The sequence below is a fragment of the Halichoerus grypus genome, chromosome 4 (assembly GCF_964656455.1).
Source record: "Halichoerus grypus chromosome 4, mHalGry1.hap1.1, whole genome shotgun sequence".
NCBI classification, from domain to species: domain Eukaryota; kingdom Metazoa; phylum Chordata; class Mammalia; order Carnivora; family Phocidae; genus Halichoerus; species Halichoerus grypus.
The window spans coordinates 118,425,394-118,443,521 of NC_135715.1; the positions used below are offsets into that span (position 1 = coordinate 118,425,394).

General features: G+C 35.7%; 1 pseudogene; it reads left to right on the plus strand.

Moving 5' to 3' along the window:
• Window positions 1–16,055: 16,055 nt before the first annotated feature.
• LOC118552272 (elongation factor 1-gamma pseudogene) lies at window positions 16,056–17,178 on the plus strand (annotated as a pseudogene).
• Window positions 17,179–18,128: the final 950 nt, after the last annotated feature.

Genomic DNA, 18,128 nt, shown 5'->3' on the forward strand with positions numbered 1-18,128 from the left:
TAGTGTGTGTGACTGTCCTTATTAAAGCTGCTTGAACTAAGTAATGTGTATGTGTTTCATTTTTTATCTGATTTGTCTAGAAAATGAGTAATTAAATAATAAGGAAAAAGGGAAAAAACAGATAAGAAAGTCTTTGACTTTTTTTTAAATCCTTTGGTTTGAAAGAGTTTGACTATGTCTCCTGAAGTGCCAGAATTTGAGCAAACACCACCCAAGTGGCAAGTTCTCAAAGGAGTGGGGACTATTCTCTTTATAGCCATTATAGAGGTCTGTCTTTAATCCTGGACCACTTTTTCAGGGTGGGAGAATGTTAAACTGATTTACTGATACTCTGGCTGCAAGTTGGACTTTCAACTCACAGTGAAACCTTATTCCATGTCCCAAAACTAATTAACCGAAGGGATAGATTTTATTTTTGGAGGGAGGAAGCTATGTGTACATTAAGGTAACAGATACAAAATGCTAGTATACAACTATGGAGAGTATGTGAGAAGCCTAATAAGGACTGTTGCATGACCATAGCACTACTTGAGAGCGACTATAAGTCAGTGATGATTCACTGTAGGTAAGATTGGCAGGAACAGTGCTTGTTCACATTTTACCTGCCTCTTGTGAATTGGACTGACCTGGTGTGTTTTGGTCCCGTCCCACTGATTGCCCTTAGGTAAGCTCAGTTAATCGAGAAGAGTCTAACCAGTTCAGTTTGTATTTTATAACAAAAGGCCTATTTTTCTACCCATACCATGCTTCTCAAAGATTACACTTGACATTTCAGGTTGCCTAAGATTGTTATGTTCTAATGTTCATTGATAAGAATAGCTTTTCAGTAGGACCCTGTCCCTATGCCTAGATGCATGGGTTAGAACTCAAAATAAAGGCCGATGTTTCAATTGCTGCAACAGAAGCACAAGAGCAGTTTAGCCAGGTACTTTCTGAACAGCAATGTCCAAATATATTGGATTTCTCAATTCCCAATCTATCAAATCAACAGCATTCTCTAGAGAAGAATAAATGGACAGCTTGCTCTCATCCAATAGTCCACACCAAATATCACATTGTTCAGTAGAGTGAAAGAAAACTTTATTGATTTTTTTTCAGGGGGAATGTGAAAACAGGCTAATAATTTAGCTAGATTGTCAGTTAATCTGACAAAAAATAGTACTGTGGAAGAACTTTTCCTCTTGAAATTATTAAATCAGAGGAGTCTGGAACAAAGATAATACAAATATTATAAGTATATTAAAAAACATTTTTATGAAGAGGAGATGCCTTCAAAAATATGTTTATACAAGACTCAGCTCATATTTCTCTATTTCTTCATTATGGATTAGGTGTCCACCCATAATTAATCTCTGTATATGTCTGTCACAGAACATTGTATTTTTTTGTCTTCAATATAACACAATCTCTTTGAACATAGAGATTTTGGCATTTTCTTTCTGTGAACCCAGAACACGGTATAGTGTCTTGTGTAAAGCAGTAGTTAGAGAATAGGTATTTTCTATTTCATATATGAATATGAAAACAATGGATCAAAATCAGGGTGGTTTTGTAATGACATACCTGATCTCAATTTCATCTAGTGGTTAACAGTGTAGGTTCCCCAATCAAACAGCATGTAAATCTAGAGCATTCCATACTAACTCTGGACAATTTACTGGGTCTCTCTAAGCATTCATTTCTTGATGTGTAACATGAGGGAAATTGTAGTGCCTACAGAGTTTTCATGAGGATCATATGAGTCCCAAAGTTTTCTTCCAAAGTTTTCAGAAGACTGCCTGACTAATAGTAAGTGCTTAATGAATGTTATTTATATGTAACCTTTATTTTTTTTTTAAGACTTTTTTTTAAAAAATATTTTTATTTATTTATTTGAGAGAGAGAATGAGAGAGAGAGAGCATGAGAGGGGGGAGGGTCAGAGGGAGAAGCAGACTCCCTGCTGAGCAGGGAGCCCGATGTGGGACTCGATCCTGGGATCCTAGGATCATGACCTGAGCCGAATGCAGTTGCTTAACCAACTGAGCCACCCAGGCGTCCCTATATGTATCCTTTAAAAATCAAACATCACATTATCACTCTTCTTACAAATTATAGTTTTGCCCCTGTGAAATAACATAAAAGAATGAATTTTGGAGTTAAGACACTTGGCTTTGAATTCCGGCTTTGCCACTTCTTAGCAGCCAGAAGAATCAATAGGTTTGCTTCTCTATTTTGTAGATCAAGGATATTAAAATTTAATTCACGTGTTTGTTGTGAGAACTGAATGGAATGACATTTGCAAAGTGCCTAAAGCAGTGTGGTAGCACAACATATAACTCACTTTCCATTTAGCTAACTTGCTGATTGGATTAGTTAGCTTTGCAGTGCAGAAATTATATATCAATTTACCAGAAATTCAGAAAAAGTAGATTTGAAGACCATAGGTAATAATGAAGTTACATAGATACAAATTGTATTGCTGAGAGCAATGACTAAACTTTGACATTATTATAGGTCAAAGATACTTTCCCCAAGTTTTGGTTGTTTTGTCTTTCTGGAAATGTCTTCAGGTGGAATGGAAAGTTCACTTTTGTTTCAAGGTAGTAAGTCTTAAGGGCAAACAAGCTGTGTCTGGTAATTTTTATTTTCCAAAGTATCCCTCTCAGTGAGGAATACATGACAGGAAATCAACAAAGAATTTTTCATTAATGACTGATAGATTTGTGTTTTATTACACAGAGCAGCTGAAATGAGATACTACCCAATATGACCAATATACTAATGGTATAAAAATGAGTAAAATCTCTTATAATGCTTAAAGCCCATTCTAGTTTTCTTATCATTAAATATTTTTATAATTAACATATGAATCAATTTTCTAGATATCAATAGGCTGTTTGCAAGTATGTTTTGGGGTGCTCTATCACTCCCCAGATTGGATAGATGAACAGAGAAACCAGATATACAGAACACAAAGAGAAGTAGAGAGCTAGAAAATTTCCAATTAATTTGATCATTGTAGATAACAGATATTTATCCTCTTTTTCCTGTGTAGGTATATCACTGTTGTGTTGGAATTTGATGCATGCAACAATAGGGAATAGTCTAATTGAGTACTTCCCATTTCATAAATATGTCATCTTGATTCAGAATTGGGAGTACATTTAATGGAAAAATCATTTAGATTTGAGCACTATATCTCTGCAAGTAATTCAGATTAAATCTGATTACTGAAGGTGTTTATTTCTACTTGATTATTCTTTATTACACTGCATTACCAATTTATACTGATTAAAATGCTAATGTTCTATGTTAATAAAGGATTATAATTAGATTTTTTAATTTTCCTAAATTAGCAAGACTGAAACATTTACAAAAAATTCTACTTGTCTGTGTACTAAATAATGGAATTATGAGATTTCAAAATAAGATGATCAGAAGCAATTTGGGGCCAGAAGCTGTTCTGGTGGTTTTTTATTTTTCTTGAGACATGTGTAAAGCTTGCTTGCCTAGAGACATTTAGATGCCACTTCTGTAAATATTAAAATATAGGGATGGAAGCAGAATCTTGAACTATCTATCTGTAGCCACTCCAAACTCAATTCTCCATCTTCCCTCTGCTTAGGGTTTATTACACTGGCCCTTATTTATGCTAATAGTATCAAAAAGACATTGCATATCAGTAGGTATATTTGTCAAATTAATGCATTTGGAAGAAGCAGATATCAGTTCTAATTATCTTACCATTATCTAATTTTAATGGGAATTAATCTCAGCCACCATTAGTTTACTTAATGTACATCATTTTTATACTGTCATGTTAAATCCCCATAATGTGATATCACTGCACATCCTAACAAGAGGTATTCAGGGACGTACAGCTTGTTTATGATGGAATTGAATATTTATATATGCCTATATAGCCAGAGATGTTTAAGAATTTATATGAACCAAGAAATGAGATTTCCCAATGTAAATGGAATGTGCTCTCTTGCTGATAGTTCTGCAGGCTACTTAAAAGTTCTATGAAAAAGACCTTATTTATATTTGTTTGTTTGTTTCAAGTTTTTATTTACATTCCAGGTAGTTAACATATAGTGGAATATTACTTTCAGGAGTAGAGTTTAGTGATTCATCACTTACATATAACACCCAGTGCTCATCACAAGTGCCCCCCCCTTAATACACATCACCCATTTAACCCATCCTCCTGCCCATCTCCCCTCCAGCAACCCTCAGTTTGTTCTCTATAGTTAAGAGTCTGTTTTATGGTTTGCCTCTCTCTTCCCCCACCTCCATGGTCATCTGTTTCGTTTCTGAAATTCCACATATGAGTAAAATTATATGGTATTTGTCTTTCTCTGACTTAATTCGCTCAGCATAATATAATCTAGCTCCATCCATGTCATTGCAAATGGCAAGATTTCATTCTTTTTTGTGGCTGCATAATATTCCATTGTATACATATACCACAACTTCTTTATTCATCAGTCAGTGGACATTTTGGTTTTTTCCATAATTTGGCTATTGTTGATAATGCTGCTATAAGCATCAGGGTGCATGTGTCCCTTCAAATCAGTATTTCTGTATCTTTTGGGTAAATACCTAGTAGTGCAATTGCTGGAGTTAAGAAATGGGCAGAAGACATTTTTCCAAAGAAGACATCCAGATGGCTAACAGACACATGAAAAGATGCTTAACATCACTCATCATCAGGGAAATACAAACCAAAACTACAATAAGATATCACCTCACCTGTCAGAATGGCTAAAATTAACAACAGAGGAAACAAGAGACATTGGTGAGGATGCGGAGAAAGGGGAATGAACCCCCTTACACTGTTAGTGGGAATATAAACTGGTGCCACCACTCTGGAAAACAGTATGGAGGTTCCTCAAAAAGTTAAAAATAGAATTACCCTATGAAAAAGACCTTTAGAAATAACTTTTGATCCTGTTGCATCTTCATATTTATATCTTACTCTGAAATGTACTATTACCTAAGTCTAGGGTTGGGAACATACACTATGATGAAATGTTTGAAAAATAAAAGAATTTAAACCTAAATCTGGGAGAGATATCTTTATCACTTTAAATCTTTCTGAATTAACCAGGATAATAGCAACATAAAAGTGCCTCAAGGCACCACTAGCAGAAGTTAATGTGGAACCACAACCACTATTTAGAGAACCATTTCCGCCATTCACAGGGAAGAGATGGCAGTGAACTTAACAACTAAGGACTAACTGTTTCTACTTAATCTGTAGTTGGTGGGAGGTATACACACTAATGATGGCTTTCGTATACTAGTAAGTCTTAAAATTTCCCCTTTAATTTTTACTAAACTGTTTGAAAACCAGTTGGTATGAGCAGCTATTATCTATGATAGGTCCAAGTAGTTTGATATAAATTATCTCTAATCGAACCAGAACAATTAGCATGGGAGCAATAATGACTAGATTCCTTTTAAAATATTTAATTATGAGATATTTTAAATGTATGGAAAAATATATGGCAGACACTCATGTGCCCATAACCCATGGTTACTGGATGTTGCCATATATATATGCTATGGACTGAATGTTTGTGTTTCCCCAAAATTCATATGTTGAAGTACTAACCTCTAAAAATGACAGAATTAGAAGGTAGGGCCTTTGGGAAGTTTTTAGGTCATGAAGGAGGAGCCCTCATGAATGGGATTAGTGTTCTTACAAAAAACACCTTACAGAGATCCCTCACTCTTTCCACCATGTAAGGGTACAATGAGAAGGTGCTGGCTGTGAACCAGGAAGTGGACCCCCACCAGAACATGACCATGCTGGAGACATGATCTTGGACTTCTAGCCTCCAGAACTGTAAGAAATATGTTTCTATTATTTATAAGCTAACCAGTCTATGGTATTTTTGTTATAGTCACCCAAATGGACTAAGATTGCATTTTTTAGAAAAAGGAAACATTTCATATACATCTAAATCACCTCTTCTATATTTCTCCCTTCCTTCATTTTTTACCAACAGAGATTATCAATGTTCTGTGGCTGCTGCAACTCATCCCTGAGTATGTCTTTACACTTTTTAAACATATGCATAGAACCATAAAGAATAAAAAGAATTGTTTTAGATGTTTTCCAATTTCATCTAAATGGTATAGAATACATATCCTTTTGTAATCTGCTAATTTAACTGAACTTTAATTTTTGAGATTTATCTTTTTTGATGCATGTATATTAGACCACTCATTTTAATATGTATAGTATTCCATTGTATGAAAAAAAGTCATTTTCTCTATTTCTTTATTGATGGGCATTATTAATGATTTCCTTCTATAAAATGATACCATAATATAAGCATCCTGTGCACATGTAAAAGAAATACTCTAGTATAAGGGCACCTGGGTAGTTCAGTTGGTTAAGCGTCTGCCTTTGGCTCAGGTCATGGTCTCAGGGTCCTGGGCTCAAGCCCTAGTCGGGCTTAGGGGGGGTCTGCTTCTCCCTCTCCTGTGAGCTCTTTCTCTCTCTCACATAAATAAATAAAATCTTAAAAAAAAAAGAAATACTCTAGTATATTTATCTAAAACTAAAATTGCTAGATCAAAAGGTGTACATTTTTGCAATTTTAATGAATATTGCCAGTTGCTTTCCAGAATGATTTTTCCAAATCATACTGTCATCTGCAATGAATTAAAAAAAGCTCCTGTTACTTCACATACTAATCAGCACTTTTAATTTTTATCAATGTGATAAGTATGAAATGGTTGTTTTAAGTTATATTTCATGAGACTATTTCCCTTAAAGGTTCTTTTTGTTTGTAATTTTTAAATTAAAGTGATATCAACATATAATTGAAGGATTAAGCAATTTTTCTAGTTCTGTCCCAGGATATAGAGAAGCAGGAAAGAGCAACAATCCCAGCATTTCAAGGAAAAAGAGCCAGACATACTTTAATTTCGGTTTTTTTCCATATCCATTGAATACATGGCAAACAACTGGCCCAAAATATAAAGAGAGACAGTACCTATAGAAGAGAGGGGACATGTAAGCACTCACTCACCTGGCTGGACAGAACGCAACACTAACATCCAGCTTTCAACAAAAAATTTTGAGACCTTATGAGAAGGCAGGAAAAGACACGCTCAGAAGAGACAAAGCAATCATTAGGATTAAACTCAGATACAACGCAGATGTTGGAACTATCTGACAGGAAATTTAAAATGATTGTGATTTATATATTAAAGATGCTAATGAGGAAGGTAGAAAACATGCAAGATCAGGTAGATAATTTCAGCATGGAGATGAAAATTATGAAAATGAATCAAATTGAGGGGCTTCTGGGTGGCTCAATAGGTTGGGCATCTGACTCTTGGTTTCAGCTAGGATTGTGATCTCGTGGATGGTAGGATCAAGCCGTGTGTTGGGCTCTGCACTCAGTTTGGGGAGTCTGCTGGAAGATCTCTCCCTCTTCTCCTCTCCCCACTCATGTATGTGCTCTCTCTCTCACTCTCTCCCTCTCTCAAATGGATAAATAAATCTTTAAAAAAATGAATCAAATTGAAATGCTAGAAATGAAAAACACAGTAATAAAGAATGTCTTTAAAATCAGTAGATGTGGCATAGTAAAAGAATCAGTACTTGAAGACAGGACAATAGAAATGATCCAAAATGCAACACAAAGAGAAAAAATGAAAGAGAGAGAAACAGAAATGGGATATTAAGAGATATGGGACAATAGTAAACATTTTAACGTAGTGTAATTGGAATCCCAGGAGATAAGAAAGAAAATGAGCAGAAGAAATATTTGAAGAAGTAATGAGCAAAATTTTCCAAGATTAATGGCAGGCTCAAAGTCTAAGATCCAGAAATTCAGAGATCAAACAGAATTAATCCCACCACACACACCCCCTCCTTAAGACATATCATATTCAAACTGTTAAAAACAAAAGACAAAGAGGAGATCTGGAAGGTAGCCAGAGAAAAAAATTAACATTATTTACAGAAGAACAAAGATAAGATTTATGGCAAACTTCTCTTCAGAAATCATGCAAGCTAAGAAGCAGGAGATATCTCTAAAATTCTTGGAATAAACAACAACCAAAAAAAACCCACCTCTCAAACCAGAATTCCATACCCAGTGAACATAAATTTCAAAATTAAAAATTAGAAAAAAATTCTCAAAAAATCTAGGAAATTCATTGTTGGAATATTTGCTCTACAAGAAATGGTTAATATTTAGGCAGAACTAATAGAGAAAGTGAATCTATACAATGAAATGAGGAATACAAAGAATGGAATAGATAGGGCCATGAAACAAGGAATGCAGTTTGCCTCTACAGCCTGTAAAAGGCAAGGAAACAGATTTTCTCTTCAGAGCCTCCAGAGGGAACTGGCCTTGCCAATATCTTGACTTTAATCCAGAAAGACTGATTTTGGACTTCTGACAAGCAGAACTGTAAGATAACAAATTTGCATTGTATTAAACTACTAACTTTGTGGTAATATGTTATAGCATCAATAGGAAAATAACATAGATGTATAACTGCAAATCCTAGGGCAACCATAAAATATTTTTAAAGACATATAAATAATAAGAGACAATGAAATTATTAAAAATTCTTGAATAGCATAAGAGAAGGCAGAAGAAGAAAAAAGAAAGAATAGATAGAATAAACAAAAAGCAGCTAGCAAGGTAGCTTTTATTGCAACCATATCAATAATGACGTAAATGTGAATGGCCTAAACACCCCAGTTGAAACAGAGTTTGTCAAATTGGATTTTAAAAACATACCAATCATAAGGTATCTAGGTGAAACCATTTTTAATATATAGGTTAAAAGTAAATGAATGATGAAACACATATCATGTAAACACTATTCAATAGAAAGCTGGAGTATATTAATAACAGACAAAGTAGATTTAGAATAAGAGGGTCATTACTTAATGATAAAGGGTACGGTTCTCAAGAGAACAATTCTAAATGTGTATATACCTAACAACAGAGCTTCAAAATACATAGAACACATACTGAAGAAACTGAAAGGAGAAATATATGAATCCACAATTATAGCTGAATACTTCACCATTCTTCTCTCAGTAATTTATTGAACAAAGTAGAAAGGCAGTAAGGATAGAGATGATCTGAACAATACCATAAACCAACTATATCTAACAGATAACAGTCCATCAAGAAAAAGAGCTTATACTTTATTTTCAATGTAAATGGAATATTCACCAAGACAGAGAATGTGGTAGGTCAAAAAAGAAACCTCAATAAATTAAAAAAAAAAAAAAAAGTCCTACAAAGCATGCTTTTGGGCCAGAACAAAATTAAACTAGAAATCAATAATAGGTATCTGGAAAATCCCCAAATATTGGGAAATTAAACAACATTCTTTATAGAACTTATGCATCAAAGAAGAGTGTCAAGGGAAATAAAAACATATTTTGAACCAAATGAAAATAAAAACTACATCATATCAAAACTATGTACCTAATAGCAGTTCTTAGAGGAAAAATTATATGGTTAAAAGCTCATATTAGAAGTGAAGAAAATTCTAAAATCAATATCCAAGCTTCCAGCAGAATAAACCAGTAAAAAGAGCAAATAAACAGAAGGAAATGATAAATATAAAATCAGATGTCAATGAAACTTGAAAACAGAAAAAACAGAGACAATCAATGAAACGAAAAGTTGTTTCTTTGAAGATAGCAATAATATTGATAAATCTCTAGTTAGAATGTCCAAAAAAGTAAGAGAGAAGACATAAATTACCAGTATCATAAAGGAGGATATATTACTATAGTTCCCACAGACTTTAAAAGGATAAGTGTATAATGCGCCCCTCCACCCCCCCCCCGCAATGGCTCCCAATGATCAATACCTCTTGATATTCATGCTCTTATGTAATACTCTCCCTTTGACTGTTAACTTACTGACTTGCTTCTAATGAAGAGATTATTCTAGAAACAGTGGTCTATCTCTTCTGAGATTAGGTAATAAAATGATGTTGATTTTCACCTTGGGCCTTCTCACTTGCTTTTTCCTATAGTCCTTTTCTGGGGGACTCCAGATACCATGTTGTGAGACATGGCAAGAGACTGACACTTGCTAACAACCTGAGTGAAGTGGATTCCCCCCACTACTAGATCAAATTCAGACGAAACCATTGCCCTGGTCAACAGCTTACCTGCAACCTCATAAGAGATCATGAGCCAGGGACGTCTAGATAAGTCAGGCTCTTTCTTTGATTTATGGGTTTCTGACACACAGAAACTGTGAGGAAACAAATGTTTAGTGGCGTAAGCCCCTATCTCTAACTTTTAGTGTAATTTTTTACTCAGCAATAGATAACAAATTCATTAAAGAGATAATATAATTCTATACCCATAAATTTGGTACCATAAATAAAATTTATACTATAAATAAAATGAGCCAATTTCTTGAAAGACACAAACTACCAAAAATTATTCAAGAAGTAACAAATAACCTGAATAACCCTATACTTCTTAATTGAATTTTTAGTTAAAAATCTTATACACATGCACAAACAACAGGTTCAGATAGCTTAATTGATGAATACTAGCAAACATTTAAGGAATAAATAATAACAAACAAAATCTCTTCTAGGAAATATAGAAGGAGGGAATATTTTCCAACTCAGTTTCTGAGACCATTATCCTAATAGCAAAACCATTAAAAAAAAAATAAAAAGGAAAGGAAAGAAAACTACATGCCTTTATGGACATAGACACAAAAATCCTCAAAAAACTTAGCAAATTAAAACTAACAATGTATACAAAGAATAATATATCATGACCAATTCGGGTTTATTCCAGAAATACAAAGCTCATTTATGAAAAAATCAATATAATACATGATATTAACAGACCGAATAGAAAAAAATAATTTTAATATATGTAGAAAAAAATTCAATAAAATTAAACATCTGTTTATGATACAAACTTTCAGCAAACTAGGAATAGAAGGTAACTTATCCTAATTAGGGACATCTACAAAAGCCTACACATAACATCATACTTATTAGTGAAAGACTGAATGCTTTCTCCCCAAGATCTATAGCAAGGTATGAATGTCATTTTTCATGACTCCAATTTAATATTGTACTATAAAATCTATCCAATGCAATAAGGCAAGAAAAAAGAAAAGCATACAAATCAGAAAAGAAGAAATAATTCTATTTGAAGATAACATAATCGTCTGTTTAGAAAATCTCAAAGAATACAAAAAAGCTCCTACAGCTAGTAAACCAGCTTATCCAGGTCACAGTATACAGTAAACACCAAAAAAAAAAAAAATTATATTTATGTAAATTAGTAGTAAGCAATTATAAGAAGAGTATTGTTATGATTACATCAACAAATTTAACATGGAGATATAAATCTGAAGGGAAAAAAGTAATATATAAGGTGAAAGCTATGAAAGATTGACAAAAATTAATAATAAATAAATTGAAAGATATACAATGTCCATGGATTAGAAGACTCAATTTTGTTAAGATGTTAAGTATCCTTAGTTTCACTGATGAATTCAACTAAATCTCAATCAAAATCCCAGCAGAGTTTTTATAGATATTGACAAGCCAAGTCTAAAATTTAGTCTTTCTCAAACATCTGGTGATCTCTGAAGCCTTTTAAAGTCTAAGTGTTAGGCTCTGAAAAGCTCACTGAAACCTCTGTGTGCTTTGGTGAGGCTTGTCCATTAGTGAGCTTCACTTGAGGATGACAGTGCAGTGCTTCTGCATTTTGTTGGAAGACACACATGCCAGTATTTGTTGAGCTTATCTTTGGGTTCTTCAATTTCTCTTGGGAAGACCCATTCAGTTTATGACTCAGGAGGTGCTGATAAATACCCAGCTGTAAACATTTTATTCAAATGAGCTGGGAAATAAGACTAGGATTGGGGGAGTGTTTCACTATTTACAGGATAAAATTTCACTTAATATCTTATTTTTATTGCAATACCTCACCCCTACTTTCAATTGACTAGTTTCTCTGAATCTAGAGTTTCTATAATTCAATTTATCCCAGAAGAAGCTTTTGGTTTCTCCATAGGGAGTTGGCAGGGAAGCAGAGCAGACCTTGGTTTTAAATTGGCCACTGTACTTTTCATCCCATCTTTCATTTGCTCTGGACATAAATGGTGCTTCTATCCTGAGCCTTTTATAGGTTTTACTTGCTGAATTAGTGTACTCTGTTATAGGCATCCTCTGTGCTGGTATTGAGGCTTAAAGTCTTTTTACTCTTTTATGTCAGTAGCCATAATTTGTCCACTTTCAACAATATATCTTGCAAATATTTATGGATATCATTCATTGACTGTGGCTTTCTTTTCCATTGATACCAATTTACTGTTATTTTAGTGGAGTTGCATAGGCAGTAAAAATAAATGAACATTTTAATTCAAGCCATTTAATTTTATGTCTGAGGTTGATAGGCTTTCATATGATTATTGCTCATTCCCTTTTTCTCTTGTGAATTGTCAGTTCATAGTCTTTCCCCATTTTTCTTATTGGGTTGGGTGTGTATGTGTTTGTGTTTTATTGTTTGTAGGCAATCTTTACTCCCTGTGAGATGAAAATAATTGGAACAAGGAAGAAAGTTGGGTCATAAGACACATAAACATGACATCCCTTTGACTAAGAAAGGCAAAATATATTTATTAAAAATCTTTCTAATTATTTAAAAAAGTATTATGAAGCTCCTACCAAATATTACACATTATGCTAAGAAGTAGAATTGTAAAACTTAATTTTCATTTTTCTCAAAATACAAGATTCAATTTCTGTGGCCCCTTAGATACACTCAGCCCCATCTACCCACCTAGTCTTAGTTGTTTGCCCCTCCCCTAGCCTGAGCATCCCTACATACAATTTTGATTGAGATTGCATTGGATCTGTAGGCCAGTCTGGAGAATTTACTTCTTTATAAAATTGTATTTTTCAGCAATGAACATTTGCCATTTTAACCACTTTAAATGTACAGTATAGAGGCATTTAAGTACATTCACACTGTTTTACAATCATCACTACCATCCATCTCCAAAACTTTTTCATCACTCTAAACTGAAACTCCATATCCATTAAACAATAATTCCCCATATCCTCCTCACAGCTCTTGGCAGCCACAATTCTATTTTCTATATCTATGAATTTGGCTATCCTAAGCATCTCATTTAATGGAATCATACAGTATTTGTCCTTTTGTGACTGGCTTATTTCACTTAGGATAATGTCTTCAAGGTTTATCCATATCTTAGCCTGTGTCAGAATTTCCTTGTTTTTTTTTTTTGTTTTTTTTGTTTTTTTTGTTTTTTAAAGATTTTTTTATTTATTTATTTGAGAGAGACAGAATGAGAGAGAGCAAGCACATGAGAGGGGGGAGGGTCAGAGGGAGAAGCAGACTCCCTGCCGAGCAGGGAGCCCGATGCGGGACTCGATCCAGGGACTCCAGGATCATGACCTGAGCCGAAGGCAGTCGCTTAACCAACTGAGCCACCCAGGCGCCCAGAATTTCCTTGTTTTTAAGGCTGAATAATATTCATTATATGTATATACCACATTTTGATTATCCATTCATCTGTCAATAGACACTTGGGTTGCTTCCTCCTTTTAGTTATTGTGAATAGTGGTGCTATGAAAGTGGATATACAAATATCTGTTTAAGACTCTGTTTTCAATTATTTTGGAAGTAGAATTGCTCAGTCATATGGTAATCCCATTTTTAGTTTTTGAGGAACTGCCATGACATTTTCCATAGCAGCTAGCCATTTTATATTCCCAGTAACAGGGCTTCCAATTTCACCACATCCTTGCCAACACTTGTTATTTTCTGTGTTTTTGAAAATAGCCATCCTAATCGGTGTGAAGTGGCATTTCATTGTGGTTTTAATTTGCATTCCCTAATGATTAGCTGTGTTGGGCATCATTTCATGTGCTTATTATCCATTTGTATATCTTCTTTAGAGAAAGGTCTATTCAAGCCTTTCCATTTTTAAATTGAGTTGTATATGTTTTCTTGTTTTTGTTGAGTTGTAGTTCTTTACTCTGGATATTAACCCTTTATCAGATATATGATTTGCAAGTATTTTTTCCATTTTGGGGGGTTGCCTCTAATTCTGTTCATAATGTCTTTTGATGTATAAAAATTTTTAATTTTGATGTAGTCCGATTTACCTGTTTTTCTTGTGCTTTTTGTGTCACATCCAGGAAGTCACTGCCAAATCTAATGTCACAAAGATTTTTGCCTATGTTTATTTCTAAGAGTTTCATATTTTTAGGTCTTATATTTAGGTTTTTGATCCATTTTGAGTTAATTTTTTGTATATAGTATAAAGTAGAGGTCTAACTTCATCGTTTTGCATGAGGATATCCAGTTTTTCCAACACCATTTGTTCATTCATTAATTTTTGAAAATATTTGGACAGCTTATCTTCAAATGTTGCTTCTGTCATATACTCTCTAGCCTCTTTTTCTTTTAGAAGTTTAAACAGTAACCACTCTTTTCTGATTTTTCACTCCTTCTCGGTTTCAATCTAGTATTTTACAGTGATTTATATTCTAGTTTAAAGTGATCTTTGTTGTGTCCAACCTAATAAGGCCATTTATTCTTAATTTTGGTTACTGTATTTTTTAGCTTTTATGTCTTAAGAGAATGAACATTTAGGAAAATGATGAGAGGGATGCCGGGAATGGCCAGCAATCCCTGTACCGATGGATGAAAGATTACTCCAAACTTTGCTGTGAAAGAGAGGAGAAGGCAAGAGGGTCAATGCTCAGAAATGAAAACCCTTTGCTCTTCTTTGCTCCCACTTTTATTGGTCCTTCAGGATAATCACAAATCCTTATAACTGTTTCTCAAGCACGTGATGTGTGACAAGGGAAGATCTGTTTAAGGGAAAGATACAATATGCTAATCTGCATGTTCTACAAGTTCTGCTAAACATAGCCTAAGGGACAATGCATACATCTCTTAGATCACAGGGCGGCTCTTTGGGCTAAGAAAGCTTTGGGGAAGGCAACTTCCTGAGGCATTCCTACAGCAGAATGGTCAGCAGGCCTCGGCATTCCAAAGGCCTATGCCTTTCTCTGAAACCTTCCATCGCTCCCAGCGGCCTCCGTGTTACATTTTAGCAAGCCAGGTATTATGGCTGATTTCATGCTCTACATTAACCCCAACAGAGGGAGACATTCTCTCAGAATATGGCCACTTGTAGATGGATGAGGAGCAAACACACCAGTTTATCCAGCTTCCAGTGCTTTAGAGTTGCTGTCTACTTCAGATGCTTCTTGAGACCATGAGCCATGGCTGTTCTAGTCATGAAAATAACTGCTTTTACAGCTTCAAATTTTACATTCAAATCTATGATTCATATGGTATTTCTTATTATATTAGAAATGAAGTATTACTCATTTTTTTCCACAATTTTTATGGCTATTTTTACTGGTTTATTTTCTGTTTGACTTTTTGAATCTGTTTATCAAATTAAAAACATAATACTGGTATTTTTTATTGAACAAATATAAAATTTATAACATTTATAGATTAATTTAGTGATAAGTAAAATCTTTGAGTCCACTTAGTCATGAATATAGTACTCTTACCAGTTGTTCAAGTCTTCATTTTTATTTCTCACTAGTTTTTTTTTTTTAAGAGTTTTCTTTGGAGAGGGTTTTTTACAGTTCCTGTTACCCTAGATATTTTACACAGAGGTTACTGTAAATGTCTCCTTCCATTATAACTTGTAGCAGGTTTTGATTTACACATATGAAGCCTAGTGATTCTTGATATGACTACCTTAATTTTGAACCCAGCCACTTTATTGAGTTATGTTTATGTTTGTAATAGTTATAAATTTTCCAAGTTTTCCTTTAACCAGCCTCTGATAAGAGAAAAATAGAAGAAACTTTCAGACTTTGTGTTCAACAGAAACTTGAAGCAGGATGTGACCCTTTAACTGAGTCCCCAGGTTCAAATGGGATTTTGATAGTTGCAAATAAAGATAAGAGGCATATGGGAAGAATGTTCTAGATTAAGAAGGGAATAGTTTTTTCTCTGTGGAATCACCATGGCGGCCAGGACCCTGTACACATATCCTGAGAACTGGAGGGTCTTCAAGCCTCTCATTGCTGCTCAGTACAGTGGGGCTCAGGTCTATGTGCTCTCTGCACCACCCCATTTCCAGTTTGGCCAAACCAACTCCCCCGAATTTCTCCGTAAATTGCCTGCCAGTAAGTTTCCAGCATTTGAGGGTGACGATGGTTTCTGTGTGTTGGAGAGCAATGTCAGTGCCTACTATGTGAGCAATGAGGAGCTGTGGGGAAATACTCTAGAGGCAGCAGCCCCAGTGGTTCAGGGGTGAGCTTTGCTGATAGTGACATAGTGTCCCCAGCCAGTACCTGGGTGTTCCCCACTTTGGGCATTGTGCACCACAACAAGCAGGCCACAGAGAATGCAAAGGAAGAGGTAAGGCGAATTCTGAGACTACTGGATGCTCACTTAATGACAAGGACTTTCCTGGTGGGTGAATGTGTGACACTGGCTGACATCACAATAGTCTGCACCCTGTTGTGGCTTTATAAACAGGTCCTGGAGCCTTCTTTCCACCAGGCCTTCCCTGACACCAACCACCGGTTCCTCACCTGCATTAACTGGTCCCAGTTCCAGGCTATCTTGTGGGGGAGGGGAAACTCTATGAGAAGATGGCCCAGGTTGATGCTAAAAAGTTTGCAGGGAGCCATCCTGAAAAGGGTACCCTACAGAAAGAGAAAGGTTCTTGAGGAGAGAAGCAGAACCCCCAGGCTGAGTGGAAAGAGGAGAAAAAGGCTGCTGCCCCTGCTCCTGAGGAGGAAATGGATGAATGTGAACAGGCGCTGGCTGCTAAGCCAAAGGCCAAGGATTGCTTTGCTCACTTGCCCAAGAGTACCTTTGTGTTGGATGAATTTAAGTGCAAATACTCCAGTGAGGACACCCTCTCTGTGGTGCTACCATATGTTTGGGAGCATTTTGATAAGGATGGCTGGTCTCTGTGCTATTCTGAGTACTGTTTCCCTGAGAGCTCACCTAGACCTTCATGAGCTGCAACCTCATCACTGGAATGTTCCAGAAGTTGGACAAACTGAGGAAGAATGCCTTTGCCAGTGTCACTCTTTTTGGAGCTAACAATAGCAGTTCCATTTCTGAAGTCTAGGTCTTATAAGGCCAGGATCTTGCCTTTCTGAGTCCAGACTGGCAGGCGGACTAAGAGTCATATACATGGCAGAAACTGGATCCTGGCAGTGAGGAGACCCAGACACTGGTTCAAGAGTAGTTTTTTTTTTTTTTAAAGAGTTTATTTATTTATTTTGACAGAGAGAGAGAGACAGTGAGAGAGGAAACACAAGCAGGGGGAGTGGGAGAGGGAGAAGCAGGCTTCCCAGTGAGCAGAGAGCCCAACATGGGGCTCGATCCCAGGACCCTGTGATCATGACCTGAGCCGAAGGCAGACGTTTAACGACTGAGCCACCCAGGCGCCCCTCAAGAGTACTTTTCCTGGGAGGGGGCCTTCCAGCATGTGGGCAAAACATTCAATCAGGGCAAGATCTTCAAATGAACATCTCTTGCCATCACCTAGCTGCCTGCACCTGCCCTTCAGGGAGATAAGGGTCATTAAAGGAAACTGAACATTGGAAGAAAAAAAAAGGAAGGAACATTAGGTAATGATTAAAAGAGACAAAGCACACGGTCAACTTGAGGACTTACATGTCATTCAGTATCATGCGGCAATGGGCTATGAAGTGGAAAGTTGTGAGACATGAGAAAGATAAGAAACAATGAGTTCATTTAGGGCCCTAAAAGAAGGAGCTTAGGAATCACACTAAGAACAATGGAAACAATTGACTTTTAGCAGAAGAGCAAGTAAGATGACTATCAACATGGAGAATGAAGTTTTGTGGTTCATATGGCTGGTACAAGTGTGTTGCAATAATATGGGAGATTAACTTTGTGACAAAAATAAAGAGGAATGCATGGGCTGAAGGCCTGTTAATGAGGTAGCATCTGCAAGGGTTGGTGACTAACTGTCAGGAAGAGGAAAAGAGAGGGAGAGGTGAAGGATTCTGGCTGGAACAGTGCATGGAACAGGGAAGGATTTGTGAGAAG